This window comes from Rhinolophus ferrumequinum, chromosome X (genome assembly GCF_004115265.2).
Source record: "Rhinolophus ferrumequinum isolate MPI-CBG mRhiFer1 chromosome X, mRhiFer1_v1.p, whole genome shotgun sequence".
Taxonomy (NCBI): Eukaryota; Metazoa; Chordata; class Mammalia; order Chiroptera; family Rhinolophidae; genus Rhinolophus; species Rhinolophus ferrumequinum.
This window is the reverse complement of record NC_046284.1, coordinates 118,995,978-119,023,328: the sequence shown is the minus strand read 5'-3', so window position 1 is coordinate 119,023,328 and position 27,351 is coordinate 118,995,978. Positions and strand designations below refer to the sequence as shown.

The 27,351-nt window shown below is 41.0% G+C and overlaps 1 protein-coding gene across 5 annotated transcripts in view; it reads right to left on the bottom strand.

Moving 5' to 3' along the window:
* The window catches only part of MID1 (midline 1), a 324,586-nt gene that overhangs the window by 140,968 nt on the left and 156,267 nt on the right, over positions 1-27,351 (bottom strand). For 2 of the 5 annotated variants that reach the window (XM_033115968.1, XM_033116009.1), the window contains exon 1: positions 8,219-8,488. The exons of the other annotated variants lie outside the window; for them this stretch is intronic. The gene's annotated coding sequence lies outside the window, so the exon portion shown is untranslated. Of the gene's footprint in view, positions 1-8,218; positions 8,489-27,351 lie in introns of those variants that run through there. 5 annotated transcript variants of the gene reach the window in all.

Genomic DNA, 27,351 nt, shown 5'->3' with positions numbered 1-27,351 from the left:
AGGCTGTGTCTGCAGGCATTAATGTCTTCTGTTATCAATGTGTGGGGCTGTCACAAACAATTCATGTCTTATCACTCTCTTTGTTAGTTAAACCAAAACAATGTAGTTTACATGTGAACCATTTCAATTCTGACAGCTGAAATGTTAGAAAGGGGAAATGTTAAAAATATTCAGAAAGTGTCTCCTCCAGGCTGAGAAACATTAAGCAATAAATATTCATTGTTCAATAGTCTACTATCAAGTTTTTCTCTATTCAGAAAGCCAGTTATTACGACTCTTTCCTTCTTTCATTGAGAGCCATATAAAAAGGGCAGCAGCATCAATATCCCTTTAGAATTCCACCTTAAATTAAACATTGATCAATGGAAAAATACTCAACTTTGTTGAGTCACTCACTGAAGAGCCAGTTTTTCTAGTCTGCTTTCACCATATATTGACTAAAAGCACTCACACTTTTTTCTCCCTTCTATTTCTTCCCTTTCATTTTTCTGCACTATTTCTACAAAGCACAACTGCTTCATTCGTAGAGAAAAGGACTCATCTCACGCCTTAGACTTTCTTCTGTGTAAACGTAGTTTTTACTCTCTGACATTTTCACACTTATCTAAAGTCAGAGCAAAGGATATATACAAAGGATATATACAAAGAAGCACAAAACCCAAATATCAGACTATCTTACTACTTGAATTTTTTGGATAGTATTTTCTCCTAAAGGTGATCAGTCTTTCGTGATTCTTGACTCATTATAAACCACCAATCAATTCGAATTGTCTTGAAATTTATTAGCACATTAAATTAGCATGTGACGCAAACCATTCAAATTACATCTTACTAGAAGGCATGTGGTATAATCAAAAGAGAATAAGATGGTGAGTGTAGAAGACTCAAGTTCTAGATGTAAACTTGCTCATACCTTGCCTCCTGGTGGAGGGTAAAGCCTTCCTCTGTGCTAAAATTTCAACCCACACACACTAAACTTTTCACTAGTACACTTTGTCTGAATTCTTAAGGTATCTCCTATGGAAGATTTGATCCTGTGTAAATGAATAGATTTCTAATATTAGGTGATTCCTTCCATTGACATAATGCTTTGTTTGGTCACTCATCTAGTTATTGGTAATTCAGCAGGGCATTCAGTGAATTCTATTTGCCCACAAACAGCTCCTTTCCTCTTCATTGTCTGGGGAAGACCACCTCAAAACACATACAACTGAAGTCACACTACACAACTTGACATATGACAGATAACATAGCCTGCTTCATGGACCCTTTGAAAATGTATTAGTTCTGTTGTCTTCCTAAACCATTAAATATCTCAGAAATTTTTATTTCATCATTTAACCATAACTCTCAGATGGTCTGTCACACCCAGAGCAGTGAAAATGCTTTGTCCAGCATGTGTCTTGAATTTCACTGCAGAAAATGTGGCTGCCATATGCATGGAGTAGAGTGGAAGACTTCAGTCTTCTTCTAGAAACAATCTCTCAGTTGCTGTGTGACCTTGGGCATACCCCTCACCTGGCAAAATAAACCAAGTACACATGCCCCAAAGGCCTAAAAAACAGCCGGTTGGGCCCAATAAGAGTAAACAGCAGATTCTCTCTCTCTCTTTGCTTTTAGGCTTTGTGTTATTGGAATGTCAAATCCTATTTCTTAACCATTTCTGTGGCCCCATTATGAGGAGTAAAAGCCAAGCCGCCTGCATGTTCTGGGTTGTATCTGCACCCAGAACACAATCGAATGAACTAGATGGCTAAGCAATCACAACATATTTTAATTTTTTCAAGTTTAAATCTATTTAGTCCTTGTGTTCCCCTAACCTTTGTAATGCCCGTTCTTTCTCATATTCCCTCTGATCTTAAGAAGCACTTTCCATTCTCTTTCCTGCTAAAATTCATCTAGCACTTGCCTGTAAAATATTTAATGATTCTTAATTGTGTGTCAGGCACTGTGCTTGGACCTGGCGATTTAAAGGTGATTAAGATGTAACTCTTGCTCTTGAGTAACTCGGTCCCAAGATAGGCCAATGATTAACTGGCAATATATACACCATTTGAATTACCTGTGTGGCTAAGAGGAAGCTCCAGCTCTTTCCTTTCCATATATTCTAATCCAAATAGTGCTCAGTTACAAAGAATCTGCTTACAACAACCCAAACCCACAAATGCCGCTCCTTCCCTCACATGACCCCCTGTGGTTCCCTGGCTGTCATTCACAAAGACCACAGTGAATCCAGAAGTTCAGGCAGGAGGCTGAGAAAAAAGCAAGCGAAGAGCTCTGACCCCAGTGGCAGACACACCAGCAAGTCCTGTCTGCCAAAGCCACGACCTTGCCTACAAAAGTCCCTGAAAGGGCAATCATGACTTTTGCAGCTCCAGGCTCTACTGCCTGCTAATATTTCCCCAATTACACATTCATCCTGAAGGTTAAAGGGCTAACAGTCATGAGCTTTAGCACATCCATATTTGCTTGTCTCCCAACATCTGCTTGTCTAGAGGAAATAGAAGTGTGGTTTGGAGGTGGGGGAGGAAAGGGTGGGAAGATGGGCAATTATGAAAACTCAATTCTCTGTATATTAGGATAGGCCTGGGAGAGACACCTCAGTGGGACCCAAAGGATATAAGAAGGATGGAGAAAGAAAGGTGAAAACTATTGCTAACTTTTCCTAGTTCAAATATTGCCAAGACCGGCCTGCTACCGAAAGCATGGCAACTCTTTCTCCTTTTATGTTCCACCCTGTATAACATGGAAGCATGGCCTCAAAACTAAGAACTTCCTCTGACATTAATCAGATTGGTTATTTTTTTAAATAGCATTTTGAGATTGTCTCAACCATGGCATCATTTCTCATTGGAAAATGTTCTGAGGTTTTAAACAACAAACTCAGAGCACAAAGCATTCTTAGATTGAGGACTGCCTATGACTTATTTTTCACTATTAAGAATGATTAATGAAATTACTATTTAATAATTATCTTAACTAGGAATTCATAAATTTCTACAAATGGATATATGGATAAAAATTAACTAAATTTCACCAATACAAATAATTTCTCAAGTCTCCTAAATTCAGTAAATTTTTGGCTACCATCGATTTGTCAAGTGGATTCTTATCCATACAAATATAGTTATTAATGAGCAGGCATTTTGTCCATGAATAACTTACATTGTGCTATTGGTACAATAAACTGTATATCACATCAAAAGTTCTTTGAGGGGAGGGACCATATCAAAATCATGTTTGTAACCCAAAAGTGGTGTGGCTAAATGATAATAATCATTTAAAGGAGTTTTTCTGAATGAACTACTAAATATATTAATTCTGTAAGTACTCAGTACTGAGAAGAAATGAAGGTGAACCATTGTATTATATCATCATAAAGAGTATATATAAAACCTTCAAATCCAGTTGTACTGCAAATGATTGGTACCTCTCCCTTTTTATTTTTTTTTGCCTTTTTTTTTACCTACAACTTCTCTTTTATAGCACAAAGCAGATAAATTCTTAGGGGTTTTTTGTTGTTGTTATTAGGAAAGTCCCCTCAATTTTCTGAGCTCCTTAACACCACCTGACATCTTGTAGGCATTAACCATCCTGATCTGTGTTAATGAAGTATTTTCTTCCAAAGACAAATAATCTCGTGGATCTGAAAGGCTCCCTAATATTTTGTCCTTTCGTTTAAAGAAATTTCTCGAACATGCCAATAATGAAACCAGGCAAAAACAAACAAACAAAAAAAACCCTTGCAGAACTAAAGCCCTGAGATGAGTCTCATGTGAAATAAAAGGAGTTGATAATGAGCCAGAAAGAATCATGTTGATAAACTGCCCCATATCTAAATGGAGATTAGATTCCTGTTGGACCTGGCTCTGTAGCCCTTTCTTTAATCCCAGCGTATTTGATATTCTCTTCCTTGAATGAACTTGTTTTCACTGTGGCCCTGGTCACAAGATTAAAGATCGCTAACTAATTGTTCCAAATAAGCAGAGCAATTCTCTATGCCTCTGATCGCCTGGCTGCGGCTCCCAGCAGCAGCGGAGTCCACCGCCTGGTCTTCCACCATAAACACTTCAAGCCTGACCTCTGCAGGTGGAGAACTGAAATGCACACTGTCCAATCAGATCGTGGTCCTCAAAATCCCACCAAGATCTGAAAACACAAACACTCACACTAAATACAACAGGGATACTGATATAACATGTTGGACTTGTCTTTCATTTTATAAGTTGCTTTTTGAAAGTAGCAACCACTCGATTAGAAAGCATTTAAATTATATTTGCAAAATACTCTGGTCATGATTAGCATTAATTTTTTTGTCTATGGAGGAAAAATCCAAATGATTTGGATGAACTGGGATCCTCAAATCATGTGGATTTAAAAATGATTGGCCCCACCTTTTTCTAATCAAACAAATTACTTTTTGTCCAGTGACCAAATCGCCCCCACCTTTCACCAGCGCACAGCCCAGGTTGCCATAGCTACCTTGGATGTCTATTTACCACACAAGGGATAAAAGCCAGGAGACATCTACATACAGGCTTAGCCTTAAAACTTGCTGGAATGTCTGCGGATAACATGCAACTACCAATTAAAGGATTTGCTTGCAGCCTATACGGTCCACAGCCAAGCAAACTACGAACATACGTTATAACGAATGGCAAGAAAAGGCCAACTCGAAAAAATCAATTCAAAACAACCAATGAGGATCTTTAATCTGATGGCAAGTCTTAGGGTTATAACACTCCGTGAAAAGGAGAGATAGCAGGGAAGAAATGAAAATTCTATCGTGTGTTGAAAATATTGAACCTTTAAACCACGTGCAAAAACTTAAAACATCTGCTGATATTTAAAATTCTCAGCTACATATTTAAAATTCCGGTTAGTTACAGTATCTTTCTATTTGATGTCACTGAAAGCTGCCTGATCTAACTGTTGGGATAAATGAGAACAGAAATGCCTTTTAAACTCTTACAGGCTTGACTTTCAAATGAAGGAAACCATAAAACACACTTGGGATACTAAGTGCTAGGTACAGAATGAGAAAAAAGATGTGGAGGAGAGTTGTGTTTTAATCCCTGGACTAGAACTGGAAGTGGCGAGCCTGCACAGGTAGTCTGTCTCTCCAGGTGGGTAGAATACATCCTCAGACTTGCACCGAACTTGCTGTGTATCTTTGTACTTCATCTTTCTCTGCGTTCACCTCACCATTTGTTCAATGAGGATCAGATTGCCACCTCGTTCTCTTCTGGGGATGTGGCAGAGAATAAATAGACCGTGTTTGTAAAGGACTTTCTAATCCTCAAAGGAAAGATTCATACAAAGACATTCATTATTAAAGCAGATGTCCTTGGGCATTTTAATTCCAATCTAAAGAATGCAAAATGGGCTAATCAAACTGAGTCACAGCTCCCTTATAATACTACCATCCTAGCCTTGCAAGAATTTAGCAGCTGCTTAAAGCATTGGCTAACTACCTCATTTTTTCCCTTCACTCTATAAGGCGACTGCAATGATTTGTTTTAGTCTATCAGAAATAGAGTGTGCACCTTCTCTCAGCGTGTTTTCCAAAGTCATCAGGATATTAAAAACACAAAAAATGTCTGGTAGGCAGTTTTGTCTGAAGAACTTGATTTTTTTTTCAGCTCGAGAAAGAATTATTTGTTCTTTTCATATGTAGGGACAATGGGTGGCGTTCTATTTGGGGAGGATATTTGCAGTTGTGGGAATGCCACAGGCAAACCTGTTGTTTTTGGCTGGGCTTCTACAACAGGTGGCCATGCCTTTCCTTTTGCTTGGGAACATAGCAAATTCCTTCTCGAGGAAGTTTCAGGAAAGTTTCCCATTTATGATCACAGTGAAGAGAAAGCTTGGCACAACATTTTTAAATTGCTTCCTCATAAAGGCAAATAGGGTTTACACTTTTCTTTTGGCCTAACTCAGCATGACCTCAGGAGCCCTCAAAGAATACTATCTCTCTATGTCACTCTTTCCACCAACCTGGCAGAAGGCAAAACTCCTCTGAATCTCATAGCCAGTCAGGGAGCTTTCTAATTCTGCTGGCAATTTCTGGCTACCCGCTGTGGTGAGTCAGTGGCAGGGGTCTCTTGGCTGCCACACCATTCATTGTTCAGCATTTGTGCCGCCCGCCCTAGGGACCGATCACTCCTCAGTGAAGAGATTGGATTTCATTGCTGAGCTGATGACACACACGGACCTGTTTGATAGTTAACCCTGCAAACCCAGAGGGGCTGCAGGGCCGAGATGACAAATTGGCTGGTGGGTGTGATTCACCCTGCCTGGACGCAAGTTTTCCCCCTAGAGAAACTCAAATAAAGTTAGGATCAATCCACGCCAATAACTCCACCATCTCGCTCCCCTCTACATTCGTGCTCCTGCCGTGGAACAATGTGTTACATTCCTGAAATGCTGGAGTACCCGACACTTTGGATGAGCAATGGCTGTCCCACTCTCCTTCTCCTCCCCTGCATCCCACCCTCTTTTTCAAGTACTGAACTGACCAACATTTTCTTAGACATACGGAGTTGTGGGACTCAAAAGCTGCCCATTCATTCAATAACTAAGGAGTTACTACATGTGTGCCCTTAACAATTCAATACTGGGCTGAATTCCAATTCACGTGAATGCCACACTGAGCTAGGCATGGGAAAAATCGTGCCAAGTTCAGGACAGCATGCCTTTGGCACCAGGCACGGGGAGTGCCACTGCTCCAGAGGAACTGTGTGGGAACAGGGATTCTGAAAACTGAGCTCAGACACCATCAAGGAGAGGACAGGTGGCTCCGCGCAGGATCAAATGACTTCTTTGTTCCAGCCAAGGACCTTTGTCAAAAATGTTTTGCGTTCCTCGTTTTCTTTTTAAATCCTTTCCATTTAGGCTGCTTGCTCATTTTCCCCATGCCATCTGATTGCTCGACAGAAAAAGAATGGGGTCAGACTGTGAGTTTGCAGAACTTAAAAAAACCGAGCCTCGGCTCCACAGTTGCCAGCAAGACAAGGGCAATTCATTGAAAACACACGAACTTGCTCGTCCGATTTTTCTGCACTCACTGAAGCTCGCCAAGCAAACAAGGGGGCAAGAAGGCAGAGGCTGTGTGCGCCTGACCATTCGGTGGGGGCTCTGCTAAACCCATTGCCCCAGGCCCCTAAATGAAAAATTTGCTTCCTATGCAAATCTGCAAATCACTTCCCCCGAAGAGTGCAGGGTGGCTGGTGCCCAACCCACTTAGAAGAAGAAAAGTGAAGATGCTAACTTTTCCTACCCAGACTTAATCAGAACTGGCAAAAACAATCACTCCTTGGAATTCTCAGCCCTCGCCAGCCTACTGGTGTGTTTTTCCAGTCTTGTCTTTCCCTTATATGAGTATTGATCTTGATATTTAAATATTGACATAAGATTCTTCCATAACTTTAATTGCGTTGTAAATTACACCCTCTTCTTAGCTTCCTACACCCACTTTTTCTTTTCTTAACGGCAAAGCTGTAAACCAGTGCCTGGGCTGATAAGGAATTTTATCATCATGCCCCGGAGCCACAGAAGAAGCTGCTGGTTTAGAATTCTTTCCAACGGCTCATTTCAGTACTCCCTGAGCCCTTTCTCAGCTCACTACTTTCAAGGTTGTCTTCTCACGTCCAGAAGCAATATGCTTTCAAAAGTGCTAGAACAGAAAAACAAATCTGCATTTTTCTGGAAGGACTGCCCTTGCTCTTGTAGAGCTGTTTCCACCTTCTCGGCCATAAACACACCAAGTACTGAGAATGGGAAGCTAAAATGAGATAAGAGGCCGCGTGTAATTCTTTTTCAGGATATTCAATTGTCTTTTTTCTAACCTAAGGCATAGGACAGAGGCTAAAAGCTCCAGATAGATCCTGCACAATACATTCCATCAACTGCAAACTGGAGTTGATTTACATACTCTACAAACCGCTTTTAAGCCCTTTACAATGACTGCCTGACATCACCAATCACCAGTAGAGGAAAAAGTGGGAAGGGGTGGTGAGGGGTCTGGGAGGGGTGGGGGGCACCTCAGAAAATCTGCTGCTTTCGTTCCCTTAGGAAAATGCAACCCCGGCTTTACACCAAATGGACCGACTTGGCCAGGCATCTATCTGCGAATCCTGCAAGCTCTCCGGATTAACGTCCCAGGGGTCTCAAGCTGCGTCCTCCCTCGCCACCCGCCTGTGCAGCCCCTGGAGCCTACCTGCCTCATGTTTAGAATTCCATGACCCATCCGGCAGGGAGTGAGCTGCCTCGAAGCCCACGCCTCGGTCTTCAGAGGGGAAACACCAAACCCAGCAGAAGCCCGCAAGACAAAAGCAACTCAGCGAGATCCACAGGCAGCAAAGAGCACGTTTTCTTCCGCTTTTTTCTTTGATCTGTTGCTACACGCTCTCTGCCCAAGACAATGTCAAGTTTCTCAAGCTTTTCTCCCCCAGCCTATGAAAAGTCGGGAGTAGGGAAGCGAGGACCGCCTGGCTCTTATTTCAAATCGGGTCTCAGAGACGTCGTAGGTGGGTGGCGAGGGCCCCCGGAGGCGCCTGGCCAATCAGGAGGGAGGGGTGGACCCTGGGAGCCAGAGAGGCTGCCTCTGCGAGGATTAGAGAGCTAGTAGCAGGATTTAAATGACTGGAAGCAGCTGGAAACATTGTCTAAAGCTCCAAAAGTAAAAGATGAGTTCTATTCTTATCTCACAGCTCTGGGTCGGCTCAAAGCTTAAGTAGCTTCGGACCTTAGGGCCTTGCCGTTGAAGAGCTCCCTAAAAGCATTTGGAAGGTACAGAGTTATTTCAGCCAGGAAAGTGCATCTCTCAGGACCCAGCTCTATTTTGAAAAGGTTGCACCGAGGTCCTACTTTTGCAAAGACACTGGGGAGGAAACCAAATTGTTGTACAGAACACCTTAAAACAAGCAGCAATCAAGGGAGGAGAGTGTCACCTGCCTCATTTTCATAGCGATGAACTGTCCATGCATGTAAGAAAAAGAAATCTTAATGGGAGTGTGCACACAAACCTGTTGAAATGCAGCAAATGAACAAGAATCTTTGTCTAGTGAGGCCCTGAGACAGAATTTTAGATAATAAAATTATTAGTAAAATAAACACACTGATGTTCAAGAATACACTTTTAAAAAAAATAAGTGTATCTACCTTTATGGTTCACCTTATCTACAGAGTTGAGTTGGAGAACTTATTAACATCGTCTTAGCAGGATGGGAGGAAAGCTAACTGGTTTCATATAAACTTAAACTCAGATTTAAAAATAATTTCCAAAGTTTGTTTTCTTAGCTCCATAAAAACAGCAACTTTATTCAACTCTTAGCCAACGTGATTTCAACACAAATCTACCTTTTGGATTCCAAAAAAATGCAAGCAGAGCAAAGACGACTTGGTATAGCCCCAGTGACATATTTTTTTCCCACAGAAGTGGCCCAAATTTTGTGAGAATGATTCAATAAATATTTTTAAATTTTGGCATCACAGGGAAAGAAAAAAAGCAAGTTAGCAAATAATGAATCGGCAGCTTCAGGAGTGTCATCTGCGTGGGCTCAATAGATGTGAGCTCTGCCCAGGTTTATGAAAATCTGGCAGCCCCACATTTGAGACTGAAGGGCCATCACCTCATTGCAGCCCCCACCTTGGTAGGCTAATAGCCCACCTCGTGACACAAGCTGACTTCAGTCCTCATCCGTTGTTTACTTCAGAGCCCTTAACCATGACCTCGACTAGGGTTTCTCTACCTCAGCACTATTGACATCTGAGGTCAGATCATTCTGTGGGGAGGGGGCAGGGAGCTGTGCTGTGCATTGTGGGGTATTTAGCAGCATCCCTGGTCTCGGCCCTCTAGATGCCAGTAGTCCCCCCACAGTCATAACAATCAATAATAATCAATTATCAAATGTCCCCTAGGGGTCAAAATCGTGCCCCACTGATGTACCAGATTTGAAAAATTGGTTCTCAAACTGAAACAGGGCCAAGTTGGCACCCCCAGAGTAGAGGCCTCTCCAAGTCCCTGGCCTCACCTTAACTTGACCTACCTTGCCCTATAGCTTAACAATCGATGAACCCCCTGTGGCTTGAGATCAGAATGTCCCCTGTGCCACCCAGTTCCCTGTTTTAGAAAATTACCCTGAAACTTATGATTAATATTGATCACAATCTCAATGGTCTAGCATTCTTTCCAGGCTAATCCTATCATTGTTCCTGGGTTGCTGACTCCACCAGAGAATCATGTGGCCAGAGGGAAGGACCCCCAGAACAATCACGCAGCCTCTGGAGGAACGCCCAGATTTTCCCTTAAACATCCCAGGCTGGTTTGAGAATGTTAAGGCACTTTTTGGAGGTGTTAACCCGCCACCTTCTCAGACCACCGGTGCTCTGATAATAAACTCTTATTCTATGACCCAACTCCTGTGTCGGTCTATGGGCTGAGCGGTGCAGGCAGCACGAGCCCCAGACTTGCTTGGTCTCTGGTTTCAAAACTTGAATGTGCAATGAAACTTGTAGGGAGATTGTTTTGTTGTTGTTGTTGTTGTTGTTGTTGTTGTTGTTGTTTTTATTGGGGAATATTGGGGAAGAGTGTGTTTCTCCAGGGCCCATCAGCTCCAAGTCAAGTCGTTGTCCTTCAATCTAGTTGGGGAGGGCGCAGCTCAGCTCCAAGTCCAGTCACCGTTTTTCAATTTTTAGTTGCTGGGGGTGCAGCCCACCATCCCATGAGGGAATTGAACCCACAACCTTGTTGAGAGCTCGCGCTCTAACCAACTGAGCCATCCCGTGAAACTTGTAGGGAGATTGTTAAAAATGCAAGTCCCTAAGTCCCTGCTCCTATTCCAAGGGAATCTGATCAGTAGGTTTGAGGAGGAGCCTGGGAATCAGCATTTTTCCACTGCCAAAGGACTCTGGTTCATTTTGAGATGTACTGCACCTTTTCTTGCCTTAGGTATGCCCTCAGCCCTGGACACAGAGAGCTACCCAGAGCTGCTGCCATTAAATATCCTTGGAGTTAAATCCTAAAACATATCTATTCATCACATTATCAATAGAAGCTTCTCAAGACTGCATTTGCTTTCTGCTGTCATCACCTCAAAGGTAAATATGAGCTGGGATTGCCTCTTGTAATTACTGTGCCCTTTCAAAGTTTCCCCCATTTTTCTTCTCTGGCCCACTCCTCCACCATCCTACAAGGTCAAATGTCACCACTCTTTTGTGGTTTCCCGGATCACCCTAGGACAAATTAATCTCTTCAATCCTCTATGCTCATAAAGCAGTTTACAGACACCCAGTGGTGTGCTGGTAAATGTTTAACAACCAGTTCTCAGAAAAAACAAAAAGCCAAGATTTGTTGTAGCCTCTGCCAATTTCCATAGTGTAAATGCTCCCTGTCCTGTCCCAGTGAGGACACTGAACACAGAGTTGGAAAGAGCCATGCTGAATCAGGAGATGGTAAGTACCAGCGTGAGCAAACCACACTATACCTCTGCTGTTCCCCTGCCACGCTGTACTGTAATCTTATATTCCTGAGTCTGTCTCTCCTACTGACCTGCAAAATTCTCAAGGGCAAGAATGGTGTCCTATTCACCTTAGTAAGCCCAGCCACTCTCATTGGACCTACTGTGCAGTAGATGGGCAACAAACATGCAGGAAGAAAATGAAATGCAATGTACAGCTTCCCAGAGACGCGGAGACCAATCAGACTGCTGCTACTACCACATTCAAAAGGGCAAGAAGCTCTTGGAAAAGTAAATGATTAAAGTTACCTTCTTACCATAATTCAATACCTATTCTGTACTCATGAAAACAATAAGCATAATGCGATCTTCCATCCTAACACTCCCACATCTGAGCCATATCCAGGTCAGAGTAAAAGAGAAGAGACCAGCCTTCGAAAACAGAACCTGTTTCATGGACTTATTTGTGAGACAGTATATTTTTAAAAATTATTTATTTCTCTTTTTCAGTTACAGTTGACATTCGATATTACTTTATATTAGTTTCAGATGTACAGCCTAGTGGGTAGACATTTATGTAATTTATGCAGTGTATTTTTTATGTTTTTATAGAAGGCATCATCACACACTTTTGTGTGTACATATTACACATCTTATGTATATAATCTCTGGTAGGTATGTGAAAGTTCATTTCCTCCGCTAAGAGATAGAGTGAGTGATGATGGTTATCGCTATTATCCTCTCACGATGCACGATGCATAAGGACCGAGATGCTAATGGTGATGTCATGAACAAACACCACTTATGAGAGCCTCCTATGAGCCAAGCATTTAGCCAAGCACTTCACAAATGTGCACCATTTAATCTCCACCAAAATACCAAAAAGCAGACATCACAGTTGTCAGGCTAAGAATGAAAAGACAGGATCATTGAGGCAAAGTTGATAACCCAAGGTCTTACTGTTATAATTTGCTGTACCAGGAATCAAACCTAAGTGTTTGGAATTAGAATTACTCTGCTTTTGTTGCAAAGTATGCCATCTCCAGAAATGACTCAGAAAACTCCTAAGAAAAGTGAACGCTGTAAATAAAGGAACTCTTTCATTTCCAAATAAACAAATAACTTTTTAAACATTTCGAATGAAATAAATGGCCCTTTAGGGGTTGTCCATTAAGTGAGATTAGATGCACTTATTGGAAACAGTGTAAGCAAGCTCACCAAAGGCACGCATGTTCTGTCCCGCAGACTGTGATTAACAGCATTTGCAAGTGTCAGCTGAAGGGATAGTGCAGTGTTGACACATCTGCCTTAAAAAAGCAGCCTACGTGATAATCTTGTGTGGTCATGTGCAGGTTTGGTTCTAACATAAGATCAAGGGCAGGTGGTCCTGGACAGGCCCTAGTGAACACGGGTGGACACTGGTATGGCACCTTAGAGGACAACTAGCAGTACCAGTGACACCTCTTTCAGTGTTCTATTAAGTCAAAGCATATGGGATTTGTGTTTGTGTAAGTAAAAAAAAATGGTATCAGTAACCCTATAGTTTATTGAAATATGTGTCAACACACATCATCAAAATCAATGAAAACCAAGCTGGAGTTGCCTACTCAGCCACGTGGAGAGGGTGCCTGGTGCACGTGCAGTCTTTGCGGACTATGCAAAGAGTATATTTATTCTCCTTCAGAGATTCCAGAAACCCAGTTATTTTATACTTATGGTGGCAGAGGAAAACTTGAGGAATACTGTATTTGAGGTGATTAGCAAAGGTAATTTAATTTGACAACAACACAAGTCCCTGCTTAGAAAAAAAGAGAAAATCCCACCGATCATTCTTAGAGGATGTCACAAAAAATAAACAAGTTTTTACTCATGGAGTACAGGTACTCATGAAGTTAGTTTTTTTCCAGCTGGTTAATGAAAGCAATGTGGCATAGCAGAGTGGGTCACAAATGCAATTTGGAGTCCATTTTCAGTGCTGATGTGGCCAGGAAACTAGATGATGGACTTCAGATAAAGCAATTGACATCTCTAAGCCCGTGATTTTTTCAGGAGACAGTTGGGCATATTATAGACTGAATGGTTGTGTGCCCCCCAAATTCACATGTTGAAATCCTCACACCCAAAGGGATGGTATGAGGCCCACCCACACTCTCAGAGATAATCTCCTTTACTTAAAGTCAATTGATTATAGATGTTAACCACATCTACAACATTCCTTCACGGTAACACCTAGATTCAACTTTGACTGAACAACTGGGTACTATAGCCTAGCCAAGGGACTACTGTATATCCCTTATAACAGCAAGCATAGTGTATATGGTCAATTAATCAATAAATGTTTACTGGATTTTGTAAATAATAATAATAATAATAATTTTTAAACCTCCATTGGTAGAAGGTTCTGTTTTTTGTCAATAATAAAATTTTGCCAATAGCTTTATTATGTGCTTCTCAACTAACTGATAATTCTATACTAAGTCATAGTAGTCACCAAGTGTCAAGGTAGAATGCAATTGTTTTCACGCAGACTCAAAAATTTTGCATCCCATGTACTCTTTCTTTGGAATCCACTCAAAGATGTGCTTTAGCAAAAGGATGGAATTAAACGAAAAAAGAAAAGCCACTTGTACTCAGAAAACAGAGAAACCAACATAAAGAGAAGCAAAGAAAATCCAAGATGATAGATGCAGCAGTCTTGGAAAGGCCCTGGTCTAAATTCTAGCAGAAAATGGAGGACTCCTGGAGGTAGGTCTAGGGGGGAAGATGATACTGATAGATCACATTTGAGGATGAAAAGGTACACATAAATATAAGCAAAAGGTGAGTCTAGTATTAACTGCAGGAAAAACAAAAGAATGCACGAAAAAGGAAGTGTAGTCACAGAATACACCTTAAATTGGCAGTGATCTCTGATATAGATATTGTGGCAAAGACTACTAGCAGACAATCCAGCATTCATCCATCTTCCCCTTGTTTCTTTGCAACAGAATTTCAATTTATTTGGGGCAGAAATGTACCCAGCTAATGAACATTTCCCAGTCTCCCTTGCAGGTATGGGTGGTCATATGAAACTGCTATGGCCTATGGAATTTTAATAGAAGCTGCCGTGTAAGGCTTCTAGGAAAGCTCTTAAAGGAGACGCACAGTTTGCCCTTTGCCCTTCCTGGATTTCCCCACCATTAACATGGTTGCTGAGCCCCAGAGACAGGGGCCATTCTGTGACCTTGAGAAGGATGGAACACATACTAAAGCTGGAAAATAGGAAAGGTAGAAGGATCCCTGGATTCCTGATGACACTTTCGAGGCTCTGAACGAGCTCTGTATTTCATGTTCTGTGAGAAAAATAAATTGCTAATCTGTTTGAGCCAATGTTTTGGAACTTCTGTTACTAGATGAACCCAATTCCTAACTGACACAATTATATTGGGAGGATGTGAGGTGAGGATGAGGGGGATAGTGTGAGATAATTTCTTTTTGATCATAAGTAGGATGCCTAAAATTTATAAACCAAGAAATAGCAGTAAAAGCATATTATGGGAAACATGAAAGTACATACCAGAGGAAATATTTATAAGTTGGAAGTGATTACTCCTAGAATGGAGTGGGATGGGATTGTTGTTTTTCATTACAAGTCTTTGATATATTTGTACTTTGAACATGTATTACTTTGATAAAAATTTAAATTAATTAAAAATAAACAAAAAAGTATTCTCTGGTTGTTAAATCAATTTATTTTCCTCAAATCCACTTCCTGTAAACTAGCAGTATTTTATGATTATCTGGCCCATAGTGGACCAAAGAATCAGGGTAGAGCATTAGAGAAGTTACATGCCTGATGGCCCATTCTGAACCCCAAGTGCAATGTTGCCATGTCGTGAACATATGATCTGATTGGCATTTCCTCTTTCCCCCATCACCCATTTAATTTACTCCGAGTTTATGACTTATTTGCCACATGTAGAGAGAAATACAGATAATAGACACCCCTGATCTACGTTGTTTTACACAAACATTTCTAGATCTCCAGGAATGAAGACTGTACGATCCAGATGCCTTAATAATTCGTTAGGCTAATCAAACACCCCATTTTCTTCGTATTTCTAATTGGCATCATTCTTGTTTTAAATTCTTTTTTTGTGGGTTTAAGTATGGCAATGAATAGTTGGTTACCGCTCATCATATTATTACCATTTTACTTATTATCCTTCCTTTTTTATCTCTCTTATGTTTCTTATATATGAAAGGATTAGTCTCTCAAACCTTTAATATTCTAATGCCCAAAGCTGATTTTTAAATAAGCCTTAGAGATTAAAAAAATTAAATTTTGTGAATCAGATCTCAGTTTATATGTGTTAGAAACAAGCAAATCAGGCTGGTTTACTGATAATCACACGGACAGAAGGTGAACAGAAATTTTAATCAAAAGAAGCTTTGAACGGGATTTGCGCTCCCTGCTTATAAAAAGACAGTGCTTTGTCCTTTAGATTGGCACTTCTCAAACACACAGAATGACTGCTGAAATGGTGGTAGTTCTTTTCTGACTGGCAAAAACCCTCTCCCACTTCACACATAATATCTGTACTTGGATTTAAGGTGGTGGTAAAGATAAAAACTACTTCAGAATCATGGCTTACATGTCTCTTTCCTTTGCTAGACACAAGTCGGGGTGTTTTTAAGTCCATTTTAATAGCCAAGGAAATAGTATTTGTCTTTATTTCCTTAAAACTAGATGGGGCACCATGAGCTTTTTCTCTCCTGGGAACCACTTATGAAAATTCACACACACTAAGATAGGCTTTCCTATACTGTTCTGATGCAAGATGTAAGATAAACATATTGAGTCGTGGCAAGGAAAAAAAGTCAAGTGTTAGTATCAGTGCCTTCGCTTTCTCCGTATTTATTAAAGAGCTCTAAATGTCTGAGAAACTGCATTCAAATGAGGCTTCATTTTATTTCTCCTTTGATTTATTAATTTACAAAAAGAAGGGCTCATATTGCCCATCTGTTTTATTTTATAAATAGTGCTGCTATTTAAACTTATTTTAATGTGAGTGATTTAAATAACATCATATAATGAACAAGGTAACTGTAACTGTACTCTTATTTGTAGCCTTATCTGTGTTGGATCAAAAAACCCTACTGATATTTCTCTTCAACTGTGTCTATGTGGGTAAAGACCACTTTGTTGTGGTCTTCTTTAGAAAGCAACCAGTTGGCGATACTTATCTTTAAGTGAGAGAAGCAATCTAACCCAATTAAAGAAATACAAAACCAGCTGATACACCACGCTCTTAGAGGTCGAACTTAGTTAAACCTTGAATTAAAAAGTGGATCCCTGCATTAGAGAGACGTGCTATCATAAAACCGACCAGGAGGTATTTGTGCTGAATGGAAAGGTTAAAAATGAAAGGAATCCCCTATGGACCACGGACTAGTTATGCATCAGGGCCCTCTTGAAGATGCAGCAAGTTCATGGTTTGTATGGTATATAAGCAACTGGAACCCATCTCTGTCACTCCAAAATCCCAGCTTTTTCCAGCATGTGGTGCTGCCACTACCATCTGGATGAAGTTCTCCTTTGGAAAAAGGTATCAAAACGCAGCATGCCCATGACTCGCCACAATGCTCCCTTACCGGTACCCTGGGCCTCATACAGGAGTGTTTGGGATTTACCCCTTCGTTCTGATTTGGTTCTGAAATCCCCAACAACTGTCAGTCTACCTCCCAAAATATCTCATACGGCACCTTCAAGACATTAATACGTCAGGAGTTTACCACTACATGTGAAAAAAAACTGAAGCACTTTAATGATTTTTATTTACCTTTAACTGTTCTCCAAATTTGGGCTGTGTTCATCTGATCATTTGTAGGTAGGGTTTCCAGGCGGGAATTCCCGCCCGTTCTCAGGAATTTTTTTCGCTTTCCCCTTCCCGAAACCTAAGATATAAACTGTTTTCTGTTCTCCACGATGAATCGTTTCCACAAAGTGACGGCCGATACTACCAACCACCTAGGTTCAAGGAGCCGATTTTCCCGATTTCCCGACCAACTTTTCTTGGGATTCGGGAACGGAAAAGCAAAAACAATTCCTGAGAATGGGTGGGAATTACCGCCTGGAAACCCTATTTGTAGGTGAGGCAAAAAACCACACACATGCTTATTGATGGGGTCTCCCTCATGGAAAAGATGTTGCTGTGTGCTATGTAGGGAAGGACATGGATTTGAGGGCTATTTCTCTAGGACTATGAATGAGATGTTCCTTCCCCATTCAGAATTTCTCACTGGCTTTCCCAATCGAATACATGTCTGTGATTCACAGTTAGGAATGCAGCCTGTGGAGGTGTTTTTCTTACTCATAGCTAACTGGTGAATCAATGATTTAGCCATTGATTTCATTAGCAACATATACCGTGTTTCTCCAAAAATAAGACCTCGCCGGACCATCAGCTCTAATGCATTTTTGGAGCAAAAATTAATATAAGACCCGGTATTATATTATATTATACATATTATATTATATTATAAAGACCTGGTCTTATATAATAAAATTTCCACATTATACAAATTATCTTACATAATAAAATAAGACCCGGTCTTATAGTAAAATGAGACCGGGTCTTATATTAATTTTTGCTCCAAAAGATGCATTAGAGCTCATGGTTCGGCTAGGTCTTATTTTCGGGGAAACACGGTAGATACCTGTAGATCTCTATTAATTGATTTTCATCACTCTCAGGGCATCCAAAGATCTCCAGTGTAAAGCCAAGTGCCTCCTCTGAGAAAAAAGAGGGCAAAGAGTTCTCACGCCTTAACCTTGTGCTAAGAAAAATGCAATGGTATACCTTTCCCATACTGGAATGGCCAATCACTCATTCAACAAGTATTCATTGAGTGCTTACTATGTGCCAGGCATTGTTCTACTTGCTGGAGAGGCAGGCAGACAGGTACAAACAGGCCGAGGGCTACCCTCATGAGCATATCTACTAGTGGAGGGAGATAGCCAAGCAAATCAACAAAAAAATACGGAGTGGGTTTGATGGTGAAAGAGGTTCTGGTAAAAGGGGTAGGGAGTGTTGGGGTGGGGTAGGGAAGTTTATATTTTTATAGGGTGACATTTCAGCAGAGTTCTAAGGAAGTGAGGAAGTATAACCACAGAACCAGCTCAAAATGGCCCTATCCTGTTTAGAGACACTGAGTTGCTTTTCAGAGACAACAGACCAAAACCACAAGTCATTCAGGCAAAGCATGTGCAAGAGAGAACTTTGATCTCCAGCTGTACCCGGAACAAGTCTCCCCCCTTCCCCCCGCGACCCCATGGAACCAAAGACCAGGACATAACCAGGACCTGAACACCGGAACCCTTCCAGAAGCAAAGTATCCATTGTTTAGAAGGTCTGGTATTGACACCCCTTTACCATGAATGGCCAGCTTCCAAGGTCCTCCAGTTAAAACGTGCCCCACTAGCACTTCCGCACACCTACCTATTCCCCCCAACCCCTTAAAAACCCTTCACCTAGTCCAGCGAATAAGATGGATTTGAGGCACCATTAGGTCTCCCATCTTCTCTGTTGCCGCTTTCTTGATCAATAAACCTTTCTTTACTCCAAACCCTGATGTTTTGAGTTTTGGCCTTTTGAAGCATTGGGCACATGGACCAGAGTTTGGTAACAGAAGCAAGACTTTTAGCTATGGTGATAGATGGAGCAGAGTTATCCAGGCAGAGGAAACAGTAATTGCAGAAGCTCTAGGGCCAGGGCGAGGAGCCTGTGAGTAAGAGCAACAGCAGTAGAAGCTGAGGTCTCAGGAATGTGAGTGTGTGTGTGAGTGAGTGAGTGAGTGAGTTGGGGGGCAGTGTTTGCAGATCTAGTAGGGTTTAGTAGATCACTGGAAGAGCTTTGGGTTTTCCTTGGAGTGAGATGAGGGAGACTCAGAGGTGTTGGAGCCGAGGAGTGACAACAGCCAATTGACTTTTTAGAGTTCAATGTGGTTGCTGGGTGGAGAGCAGCCTGCTGTGTGGAAGGAAAATTGCTAAGAAGACGCTTTTGGTCAACCATGTCAACCATGTAAGAGATGGTAGTAGATCGGGACAGGGGTGGCAGTGGAGGTAGGGAGACTTGGGTAGATTCTGGGTATATTGTGATGGTAGAGCCAATGTGATTTGCTAATAGAGTGGATGTCTAGGTAAAGAGAGGAGACGAGGATGACGAGGATGGAAACTGAGATGGGGACAACTGCAGGGGGAGCTGTTAGCAGGAGGGACCACCACCCTGCTTCAGTCTCCTGTGGGAGGAGGAGTCTGGAGGCATTATAATACCATCCAGATAAAAAGAAGGTACAGGAATATGTGGGCCAAGCCAAACGTTTATCCTATACATGGAACAAAACATTGCTCATAAACACTTGATTTATGATTCCCGATCAATGTAGTGTAGATAGCACTCTAGCTAGGAGCACCAATTCCAGAAACAGCCTCAGTTCAAATACCAACTCGGTCACTTAGTAACTGTGAGAACACGGCCCATCTGCTGATTCTTCCTCAAAGTTGTTGTGATTTGAACCCAACAATTTGCTTCAAAATAATATGATTTAACATTTACTGAGTGCTTACTAGACGCCAGACACCTGTGAGCATGTTTAATCTCCTTTATTCCTATGAGAATAGGTACTACTATTATCCCCATTTTCCAGGAGAGAAAACCGAGGCACAGAGGGGCAAAGTGACTTGCCAAGGTCACAGAGCTAGGAGGCTACAGATCCTGCTTTATGCCCTCAGGCTGACTGGCCCCGGAAAACATGCTCTTTACCACAGAACTATGCAAACACCACACACAGTAAATGCTCAAAAAATGTAGCTTGTACTAGGATCAGGTAACTACTAAAACAATAAACGCATCCAATGGTCAGTTGTACGTTTGTACACCTCCACTTGTAATCATCATATGACTCAGTTTCCATCTGTGCCTCACTTTCTCCAGCACTACTTTGAGTACACAGCCTGTGTTCTTCCTTCCGTGGAATGCACAGATGCAGTGATAAGCCTTTGCTGAGAAAATTGGAACAAAGCATTTATCCTTTAAAGTTCTCTTTAAAAACGCCCACGGCACAGGAGTCCTAAAGAGTCATAAAACCCATCAAAAGCACGCAAATGTTGGTTTCTCACTGTCATTAATGACATTTATGACTGTGACTTATTTGCGTGTGTGCCAGGTATGGAACAGGAAACAATTGCTCAGATACACTGGCAAGTAGCTCCAGGGTAGGCAATGACTTTCGATGGCTCTCAGAGTTTGTCCTCCATCCCACCCTTGGAGGTCTCGCCTCAGCCCCAAAGTGCTTGCAGATGGGACTGTCCTGAGACTTTGCACCTTATTTCTTCCAATTATAGTCACATCGTGTGGCCTAATGAGTTTCTAGAGGTAGTTTTCATTTTATTTAGGGCATGTTCCCAGATGTGTTTTTAATTAATCAGTGCTACTAATAAAAGATAACAGGACCCCTGAATCTTCTGGCGAACACATTCCATAACCAAACGTAGTATTTGAATGCTCATGTATCTAAAAAAGTGTAAGTGGACTACACACGTCTATTTTTTCTTGTTGTGTATCTTGAGCAAGTCAGTCTCTGACCTTCAGTTTCCTTATTTGTACAATGAAAACATTAGTTGTCTTGTCTGCCCATTGAAATCACTTGGAGGTGATTTTAAGGACACTGGTGTCTGGGGCCCCCCAAGAGACTTTGGTTTAATTGATCTGGGCTGGGCCAGGGCAGGGAGATTTTCTTTTTTTAATTTTTTTTTACTGTCAGTCTCTATGTGGCCTCTTCTTTGGATCCTTAGTTATAGGAGTTCTGTTCAGCTGGTCTTCAGATGATTCTTGAGGTTGATTGTTCTATTATTTATTTGTAATTTCGGTGTAATCCTGGGAGGCAGCAGGCATAGCAGTTACCTAATCCGCCATCTTGGACCTTCTTCTCCAGGGAGATTTTTTTTTAACCTTCCCTAAGGAATTAGAATGAGCAGTCAAGATCGAGAACCATAGGTCAGTCTAGATCAGTGGTTCTCAAATTGGAGCATGCATCAGAATCCCCTGGAGGGCTTGTTTAAACACAAGTACCGGGCCTCACCCCAGAGTTTCTGATTCATCAGGTCTGGGGTGGGGCCTGGAAATGTGCATATCTGACAAGTTCCCAGGTGGGGCTGATGCTGCTATTTTGGAACCCAGATCCAAGGATCTGCAAACTCTGGCCTTCAGGCCAAATCCTGCTCACCACCTGTTATCGTGTGTTCCACCAGCTGAAAACGATATTTAACATATTCAAATAGTTGAAAACAATCAAAAGAATTCTATTTTGTTATCATGTGAAAAGTGTATGAAATTGTAATTTCAGTGTCCATAAGTAAAATTGTATGGGAAGGCAGCCACACCCATTCAGCTATGCATTAAACTAAGCCTGCATGTTTCCATGCTTGCCTATGAAGCCAGTTCTGACTGATACTGGCTTCAAGCTTGAGGAGTTTACCTCCTCAAGTGGATCAGAATATGCCACCCCAAAATATGCCACTTTGGCATCAGGATTATTTTGAGCTAAAGGCAACTGAGAACCGACAGATGCAGGAAGAGTTCTCTGCGCCCCCTTACCTGCCTAAAATCAGGGCACAAATTTCCCTTTGAGGAAGGTGCCCCTCCCTCCATACCACGGAGAGAAGAGTGACTCTTTTCGGGGCAGATGCGGTGTCGGCATCAAGATGAGTTTGTATAGACAGACCTTACTAAAATAGCCCTTATCTTCTCTTAGTTCCTCCATATATCTCCTGGTCACTTCCCCACCTTTTATTACCCCTTGAAGCCCAAATCCTTTTTTCCTGGTGAAAAGAGGCATACAAGCCCTTGAGTGTAACAGCTCGAGTTTCACTCCTTTTCTGTGAACTCTTGTGCATGTAATATTTTTTAAATTGTGTGCCTTTTATCCTGTGAATCTGGCTTTTGTTAGTTTAATTTACAGACTCCAGGGACTAAACCTAAGAGAGTAGAGGAAAAGTTTTCCCTTCCTGACACTCTTTACCCAAGAGATGGGAGAAGCTGAAATTGGCAGTCTCCTCAGTTCTAAAGACCCCTTTTCCTTACCTCAACTTGTCACCAGATGTTATCAAACGCTGGAGTCCCTGCAGCCTATGTCACATAACATGACCAAATGAAAGGTCACTCCATCAGAGGGAACCTCTTGGAAATAGGATGATTTAAGTCAGGTCACCTGACAAGAAGAGGATTGTGGACTTTTACATGATTCCCTCAACAAATACACATGAAATGACCACCAAAGATCCATATGCAGCAAAATCCTCAGGATACCACCCACTGTGTGTGCTAAAGGAAGGATTTTTCTAAGAAAATGGTAGGCACACTATGGGCAGGAAGAAGAGGAGGGCTGCTATTTATTCTTAACTATCTGAAACTCAAAGTTATTTCATGGTATTTTAATAAAAGTCCCATATGTATGAACCCTTTGGTGATAAAAAAGGCATGAAAACACATTCGACTGGAAATAAGCACGTAAGTTGTAAAGCTTTCTTAAAAGCCCCTTCTCTTCCTGAATCATGCCCCTAATTAAATTTAAACCCAAGTAATATTATCCACAGTTAACTAATACGGTTTTATTTCTCCCTGCTTCTTTGAAAAGATGTGTATTCTTTCAGGTAACTATTCCCTTGACAAAGAGGTTGCTATGGATACATTTTTTTTTTATAATTGAGTGCTGGTATTTTAAAGCTTGTGCAATTTAGCAAAGTATAACTGGCCTGAGGGTTATACTCATTTAAGTGCCTGTCTTTAATGCTAACAATTTTATCTTAATACAGTTTCTCTGTGCATTTGACACGTGGTGTTCAGGAGCGGTTGGAAATGGTGTAGGAGTTCCTTAAGGAGAAGCAAGTCAGACAAATATCACACGGCCCACCTAACTGCAGTTGGATCAGTAGATGCTTCACTTGCCTGGAATTTGTCTGTTCTCGGCATGTTTAATAATGAGTCACACAACGCATTTGCAGGGCTGCCAGGGCCAGGGCCACGTGGTGATTTTCTGCACCTAAGTCTCATCTTTATTCAGACAGGCCGCTAGTGCATCCCACAAAGCTGACCTAATGTTACTTCGGTGGGTCTTTTTTCTTTTTTTGGCTCAACTCGAACGTGATATTTAGGAAGTCGATTGTCAAGCATACAAATCAAGAGAGAAAATATGCCACATTGAATCATGATGGTTTGGTAAGATGTCACTCATAGGCAAATGACTTCTGGTTCTCTTGTTAGTGGGGGCGAGCTGAAAAGCAGAACCTGCCACAGAGAAGAAATCTAGCACTTTCATTGGCATTCCACCTTTGTCAAAGCATTTAGTGAAATATGCTCCAACTTACGTATTCTGGCTGCCATTATTCTACTTGAAAATATAAGCAACCATGTATCCTACTTTAGTTGTGAACTTATTGGGGTAAGGATCTCTACCATTATGATTATACTGGAGGTGAAATATCAAACATTTCAAATGCTTCTAATGATCGCTCTACTCTATAACAGCACCAAATATTTAGGAGTGTTTCATGGTCTCTTAAGAATTTCTTTTCAGAGCAAAAGAAATCTTGAAATTTTCACCTTTAACTACAAGTAGAAATTAATAAAATAGGTATTAATTTCCCTCAAGTTCAATTGATTTTTTTCTGTAATCTACAGAAAATGAAGCATATTTAGGAAGACATATACTTAAATTATACACTTTTCAGACACAGAAGTTCCGCCCCTCTCCCCCCAAAAGTCTAGAATTCAAGAGTTGCAGCATTGAAATTCTCCCAATCATCTATACATTGATGACTTCATCTATCACAAAACTATTAATTTGGTATTTGCCATGGCTCTAAAATTTCACATCTTTCTGTGGTAACATATTCTCATGGAAGTACGCTACTGAGAGTGACGTATTTAACAATAACATAAAACCAGTTGTTTTCCGTGGCTGATCGTTGTCTACCACAATCATGCCTTTCCTCAAGAAGACTGAAAGCAATTTCTCATGAAGTTACTAGTTTCATTCTTCAGTTAACAGTTTAAATGAAGCTTAGTTGTCCAAGATTAAATACAAAATACAATACAGGCACCGAAACCATCTTTAATCCTTACTTAACTACAGATACTCCTCCATTTCATTTTTGGTTTGTTTTGATAGGTAAAGAGAAAGACTTAAAGGAGAAAGACAAAGATTTTAAAAACTGAAACAGAGGGAACAGCATGAAAGCAACTATACAATCCTGGTGAAATGTGGAAGAATAGAAACCATGTGGAAGTAAGTATTATGGAATAAAGGTTTTTAGAAAAAAATCTTCAAAAATATTCTTTGAAAACACAGTAACAGAGAAAAAAACAATGAAAAATTAGCAAATGCCAGTAGGAAAGCCTTGTCCAATTCTCTTTTTACTTAAATAGAACAAGATTAAGAGTTTAAAAATAGAGAGGAGGGCAAAGCATTAGTGTGTAGTTTTTGTCCTTTTTCAGCACCTCCTCTTTACTCTAATTAATCATTTACTCCAACAGCAGACCACCAGGGAACTACATTGAGAGAGAACAATTCAAAGCAATGGAAGCCAAATCAGTCCTATAGGTTTCCCCATTGGGATTTGGACCCGGAGTGAAAGGAGGATAATGGTCTCAGAGCAGCCTCTGGTGGCTGAATGTCAAAAGCTCAAGAAGTCAGAGGCCACTTTACTGGTGTTCTTAAGATTTTGTGCCAATGGAAGTTAGTATTTAAACAACTTCAAGGCAGTAGGCCAGAACTGACTTGGTTAGAATTGAAATTAATTCATTAACCTCAAAGACCGTCACAAATGACGTGGAGATTTGATGCTGACAAATTGGGCTATTCTGACAACAGGTAGAGTTTTCCTTGTGCTTGCTCATTAAACAGTGCTAAACACAAAATTATCTTCAACTTTCCAATTATCCCAAATAAATGATAGACCAGCGGTGACTGACACCTGAATTTCTCATCCTAATTTTTAAGCAATGCATATTTTAAGCAACTTAAATATTTTCAATTTTTAAAAAGCTCTGTGTGTGTGTGTGTGTGTGTGTGTGTGTGTGTGTGTGTGTGTGTGTAGATCTGTCCATTAGGAGCATTTGGGTGCATTTTCTTGTCACAGCTTTCTCAGCTGGAAAACTTCTGTTTAAGAGAGAGGTCCATAAATTGTATCTGGTAGGTTCCCCATTGAGCCATCTCAACTGGGGTGTTTTCAAGGGCCCCCCTTCAAAATCCTGAATCTTATAATGCCACCTGTGTCAAACGTCCTTTCTAACAGTGCTGCCATCTGCAGCATCATGTTCCTGAGCACATCACATTTACACAGCAGGTTCAAATGTTTTGTCCAAAAAGGGATATTCTATCTTTCAGAAAACACTTGAAGGTTTCAAATAGAGTTATGGTGAACATCTTAAAATTGGTTACAATAGAGGTCAGCTTTACTTAAATAATTAAGCACCAGTTTCCCAGGGCCGCTAGAAGCCATGGAATTCTCATAGAACCACATCCACCTGTCCAAAGACCCATGGTAATTTCTGTGTGTACAATGTTGAAATTACAAAGCCCACTTATTGCTCATTCACAAAGTATCCCAGTTCAATCAAATCTCAGCAATAGAATGATCTGGGCTCCTAATTAATGCCATCTATTTAAAAGTACAAGGAATTAATAGCAATGTACCCATGTTAATTTCTTAGTCCCAATGAATGTACCATCGTGACATAAGATGTTATTGTTAGGGGAGCTAGCTGATGGGTATGTGGGAACTCTCCGTACTACCCTTGCAACTTTTCTGTACAACTAAAAATGTTCTGAAATCGAAAGTTTACTTTTTAAAAAAATACAAAGAATAATATGAGTGCATGAATACAGAGGGGAAACAGGAAAGGATGGACAAAATTCTGCTATAGAAAAAAGGATTACTCATAGGCAGTCATCTATCGTTGTTATGTAGCAGGCACTCACTGGAATACACACCTTCACAACGTTAACTCATCGAAATGGTACCCTTTAAGTACATTGATAAGGGAATACTGTTGCCTACTCTGATTAACAAAAGAACCAATTCTTAAGGGAAAAAATGCCAGACTTGTGGTGCTTAAATTCCAGTAAGAGAAATTTCCTTTATCTTTCCTCTCAGTTATCGCCCTGTTTTCTCCTTCGCTAGGGTCTTAGGTCCACTCCAAACCCTATCTTTGTTCCTTTCCTCCATGTTTCTTTGTCATTACTCATATGTTTGAGTATCGGAACAATTGAACATACAATGTTTGAATTTAGAGATCAATAAATTCCAATACTCAAGTATTTAAATTTAGAGATTTCTAGTACATCATATTATTTTCCAAATCCGAAAGCAAGGGGTGGTCGATGTGCCTGTGACAAGGCAAGAACCCTAGTTAGAGCCAACCTTGGTCTGGCCATGAGGTCCCACTGTGAATTCTCTGGACTTGATGCGTTCCTCTCCAGCATTTGTCAAGTAACCTAATTAGTTAGTATCTCAGCTATTCTTGGCTCCAGAACAGGGCCCGAAGTTCCCATGACAGTCACCCGGCACAATTTCCAAGCATGACACAAAAATGTGACTCCCTTCCAAACTCAGAAAGTATAAGACGCACAGATCACAAGCGTAAATAGTAGGTCTCCAAGTGCAGTTCCCTTTTAAACCTCTCTTGCTTTTCTTCTAATTCCAGTGACACTCACGGTAGCACTCATTTAATTATTGATCCTGTTTTATCTTGCATTAGCTTCTCGGTTGTTATTACCATTATTGAAGCCAGACATCTCTCTTGAACTTCTTCCCGAACTTTGTGGGTACAACTGCATGGCACTTTGCTCT